Here is a 5,325-nt window from a genome sequence, read left to right as displayed (position 1 = left end):
TTATAGTGAGTGTAGACATGTAATTTTTGACCCACACATTAGAATCACCTCTAATAGTCCTAGTATTTTTAGGATATTTATTTGAGTTTATTTCTATAGGATTTTACTTTATTACTAATTTAATTCTATTTTTAAGGCACATAAAATTGAAAAAAATACAAAAATAGTTTCACTTTCTATTTAATTCAGTATTAGGTATTTTTAGAAAGATATATTATTTTTAACCTATTTTAATCCTAATATAATCCTCGAAAATACCAAAAATAGCTCCAACTTCAATTTTTAGTACTAATAGTTTATCAAATTAATTTAGAGTTTTATAGGTATTTAATTTGAATTTTCAGTCATTTTTTGTCCAATTTCGCACATTTTTTGAAGCCCAAATCAACAACCCAACTCCTAAAGCTTGCTGACCCGCACCCAATCCGCCAGCCCCGCCCCGTTTTTGATTTTAAATCCTGGCCATCCAACCCCTCTAATCCTAAGGTCAAGATTAATGCCCCACACCCCACGTAAAAATCCTTATCTCCTACAAACCCTAAACCTAAAGGAACCCAAAATAGCGCCCAGCCCTCTCTTACACTCCTCTGCCGCGTCCTTTCGGAAAAACTCGCCAACCTGGCGAGTTAACTCACATGGTCCCCCCTCATCATTAACATCTGATTTTAACGCGTTTTCTTCTCATTTCACGTGCTCTTCTCAATTTCTTTGAAGAATCCGAGCCATTCATAAATGGATGATAGTTAAATGGGAGCCATAGGATCGAGATCTTTGGATCCTAAGCATCCATTTGCCTAAAACCCGTTTACACGAAAAAGGCTTTCGGATTTTTAGGGATTTTTTCAGATTTTGGAGAAAAATCGGTTTTCTTGGAGAAGAGGTTAGAAGCTTCTGGGTTGGAATATAAAAGGAGATTTTTCGGGCAGAAAAAGAGGATACGGGAGAAAATCAGAGAAAAATTTGGAAAAAAGAGTGTTCTAGAGTTCTAGGGGTGATTCTTCTCATATTTCTATTTTCCGTTAAGTAGAGTAATACAATCAAAAAAGAGTTAGAACATTTTGGTTAGAGATCTGTTTTTCATTTTAAAAAATCAGAAAACACAAAAAAAATGTTTAGTTTAGTGCTCTTTGATTTTCGGCTTTCTTCCTTCAATTTTGGATTCCACATTTTTCGATTTTGCTCTTTCGACATGGAAATTAATTGAGCCGAAATCGAGTTTGTCGTTCGAGTTTTGGTCGCTGATTCGGTTCCTGTCTACCTGCTGCCGTGTCGCTTCTTCATTTCAAAACTTCATCGGGAAGTTTAACTTGTAATCGCTTACAAACGAAATTAATCAAAGCCTCGATCAAACAGGTTCAATCTCCTTCTCTTTTCTTAATCTATCTTTGGTGTTTTATTGAAAATATGATGAGAGCCTAGGATAAGCAATCAGAAGTAGTTTGAATTTCTTAGATGTTTAAGTTCGAGTGCTAATAGAAACATATTGTTGTGTTCTGATTGATGATGAGTCTGGATGACTTCTCTAGGCATGCAATTCTGTCCTGTTTGTTTTATGTTTAAATGTCGACAATCCCGAATTTGTTTGGTATTGAAGCATTTGATTGAAATGTAACTTGGTTTTGTGATTATCTGAAATGGCAGAATAATGTCTCGTATTTGTCAGAACTCGTTCGATTGACTATGAAGCTGTTAAGCTAAATTTCAGTTCAGCAGTGTGTTTGCGTATGAATATTCGTAGCTTTTCTTGGTTTTGAGTATAAAGCAGAGTAATAGAAACATCTGTTAAGCAGTTTTGCTTGTTGGTTAAATTAGTTCATTTACTCAATTTCTGAAATTCGTTGAGAGTCCTTGCTTAAGGTTAGTTTGATCGAGTCTCTCTTGGCATGCGTCTGATCATTCTTATCGGTCTTGTTGATGTTTAAGCGTTACATGACTTCTGGAGTTATTCGTCGATGTTTCTTTCTTGTTGTTATTTAGGATAATTCAGTTTAATGTTTTGAAGCGGTCACGAGATTTTGCTAAATTTGAGTCATATCGTGAATTAGCAATTTCAGTCCAGATCCTGGACTGTCGGAGTAGTAAATTAATCTAGTTTAGGTGTCATGGTGAAATTCTTTTCTTTCTTGTCGGGTTTGCAAGAGGTGCTCATTCCTGTTATTCTTGTTTTAAGGAGGGCAAATGGCATCTGTCTAGGTGATGACTCCCTGAATGACTCACCTTATTAAGCAGGAGATATGCAGATTGATTTAGCCATGAACCTCTCCTTATTCTAATAATTTTCCTACTACTTGTGGAGGGAAGCGCATAGTTGTGCTTATGAATTGCATCATTATGGTGAAGGTTCACTTGTCATTAAGCTTTCCATGTTAACTAAGTCTAATGCAGAATGCTCCCTAGTAGTCTTTTCCCAAATTTATGGTAGTTGTAGCTAAGTGAAATCAAGATTTAGAGAGAGTTAAATCCACATAGGTGAAATTATTGGCAGGTTCTTTGATTCCCAGTTAGCTTAACGTGTTTCTGAGGGGCTATGGTTGGAACTTGTTTTAGCCCCTTAGTTAGTTTTATCAAGTGTTAGGTAATAAGAAGAATGGGAATCAGTGGCCTTTTTAACGTATTTTGGGATGGGGTTGAGGGAAAATTGGGTGGCTCTTATCATATTTTATTGTTTCATTTCACTTCATTATTCGTCTTAGTTTGTTAGTTAATTCATTCTCTCCCATTCATTTTGGTATGTGTATCGACTTGATTCTCCCATCATGTCTTGTTCAATGTATTTGTCTTGAATGAAATATTGGCCGTGGGAACGGGGAAAAGCCAAACATAATTAAATTGTTACATGCTTTAGTTTTCCCTTATTTATTTACTTTATTCGCTAGGAGCATGCATAGGGCGTTATCATTTGGGTAGGCAAGCTTTAGGACTTTTGTTAATTTTGAGGCAAGAGGTCGTTCCCTTAGTTAAATTTATCCGGGGAATGCCCCGAAGGACTTGCATATATTTTATTCCGGGGAATACCCCGAAGTACTTGTATTTGGAGACCTAAAGTAGAACTCGTAGTATTTTATTTTCATTTTTATTTCTTCTTTTATTAGGTGAGAACGACCTCGAGCCTCTTGTGTGTTTATTTTCCCATTTCTGTGTCTTTTACCTTAATTCGAATCTTCTAAAAAGCCAACTTGATCATATATGCAACCGTGATTTTCACGGGACTTGGGGAGTCTCTGGTGCAGATTTAGTTTTAGAGTCTCAAGTGTTTTGAAAGGGAAAAATATATTTCTAGAAAAAATGGTGACCTGACACGCCGAAATCAAATATCAGGTGGCGACTCTGAGTTAATCCTTTTGAACACAAATTTTTGTCACTTTCAAAATTGAAAAACCCTTTCGAGCTTTACAAAATTATTTTTTAAGAGGATTTAGTAAAGTTTGTAAAAAAAGGAGTGTGACAGGGAGTTCAAACAAAAAATCTTTCTTTTTCTTCCTAAAAATTTGGATATCAAGTTCTAGTTGTTCTTCTTTTGCAGGGCTGGATAACGAATATCACATGTCGTGTGAAATCAACCAAGCATAGAGCTAATACTTTGGTGGATTAATCGTGTTGTAGTAGCTGCACGGGGGCGAAGCAATGTGTGGCCAATGGTGATCAACTTAAGCTCTTCGCCGAAAAATTATACTTACTAAAATATTAGATTAAAAAAAATAGACTTTGAATACCCTTGCATAGTCCAATGACAAAGGGTGTTCAAATTGAATTTTCTGGCTTCGCCATTGGTAGCTGCAATTTCTAGCACATATTTCCCACGGTTGGGGCTAGCTAGTTTATGTTAATTCTTTCATCAAATTTCTCACTTTGTCAGATGTATTGGATGGAGAAATTAAAATGCAATCTTGTTTTTTTTTTCTTTTCACTTTTAACTAAATTCATGAATGCAAATTTACCATGCAGAAAGCAAGAATTCTATAAATTTCACATATAGGAAATTTGCTCAAAATCAGAAAGGAAGCTAGCTAATCACTAATCAGTACACATTCTGCTAATTTACTAGTAAAAGAAGATTGATATCATATGAAAAAATATAGCTTACCTCAATCTAGTTTTTCTCAAACTTATATAGCCTGCTTGGTCAAGCTTCTTTTTGGCCAAAAGTGTTTTTTTGGGCCAAAAGCATTTTTGACCAAAAAAATGAGGTGTTTGGCCAAGCTTTTGGAAGGAAAAAAAGTGTTTTTGAGGAGAAGCAGAAGTTTGGAGAAGCAGAAAAAGTAGCTTCTCTCCAAAAACACTTTTTTGAGAAGCACTTTTGAGAAAAATACACTTAGAAGCAGTTTTTTAAAGCTTGGCCAAACACTAATTGCTGCTCAGAATGCTTTTCAAACTAATTAGCCAAACACAAACTGATTCTCACCAAAAATACTTTTGAAAAAAGTACTTTGAAAAAAAAAACACTTATCAAAATAAGCTAATTTTTGCAACTTGGCCAAACGGACTATTAGTGCATTGTACTAGAGAGCTCCTCTTGAGGAAAATTTAGCTAGCCAGGAATGCCACTGCAAGACTTTAATTTCAGCAGTGTCAACTTGCAGCGGTCGTTTCTTATTATATATGGTCCATTATTTTTCTCCCAAAAGTTAATTTTCCTTTGTCTTTTACCCTTTGTGTTTTCAACTACGTATTCGTGTTTGAGGCAAGGAATTCAGGGGTAAAGTATACAATACGAAAGATACCGAATTACTCAGGCTTGATTAATTACGGAGTAGATCAATGCACTTGGTACGTACGTAATATCGTTTAAATCTAGCTCCTATATGATGGTGTAAAGTGTATTCGTACAATTAAATTATTTAAAAGAAAATTATAAGTAACTATCTATATTAGCGTGAATAGGTAACTTAAATTTTTAAGTAACCTTTTACAAAGATTAAATTAGAGTACTATTCGTAAAAATTGCACGGAGCGCCCTATTTGGTCGCTCCCATTTAACCTATACCCATTTTTTAAAAAAGCTTTAATTTGTACCCACTTTTTAAAAAACGTCAGCCCCATTTCTCCTCTTCCTTCTCATTCTTCTAATTGTCCTACACCTCCTAATTCTCCTAATATTATGAATATACCAGCAACTCAGGCGCCACCGGCCAACGACAAAAGAATTACCCTTACTACTATTTTTATGTTTCAAAGGCAACATCTTTTCCACTTCATGGCTCCATTATTATTGAATTTTTGGTGGTCTTTCATTTCTTATGCATTTGTCGGTGAAAAGAGAAGCAGGGTATAATTCTTGAAAATCAAGATGGTATATGTGTATTGGAAAAATTGTATTTATATACG

At 35.1% G+C, this 5,325-nt stretch overlaps 1 long non-coding RNA gene across 1 annotated transcript; it reads left to right on the top strand.

Annotated features, from left to right (window-relative positions):
- Positions 1-933: 933 nt before the first annotated feature.
- On the top strand, positions 934-3,907 carry LOC107813601 (uncharacterized). Its single transcript, XR_001654388.2, has 2 exons — positions 934-1,353; positions 3,524-3,907. It is a non-coding gene; the product is annotated as an uncharacterized LOC107813601 (long non-coding RNA).
- Positions 3,908-5,325: the final 1,418 nt, after the last annotated feature.

The sequence above is a fragment of the Nicotiana tabacum genome, chromosome 3 (assembly GCF_000715075.1).
Source record: "Nicotiana tabacum cultivar K326 chromosome 3, ASM71507v2, whole genome shotgun sequence".
NCBI classification, from domain to species: Eukaryota; Viridiplantae; Streptophyta; class Magnoliopsida; order Solanales; family Solanaceae; genus Nicotiana; species Nicotiana tabacum.
This window is presented reverse-complemented; position numbering and strand designations above follow the sequence as displayed.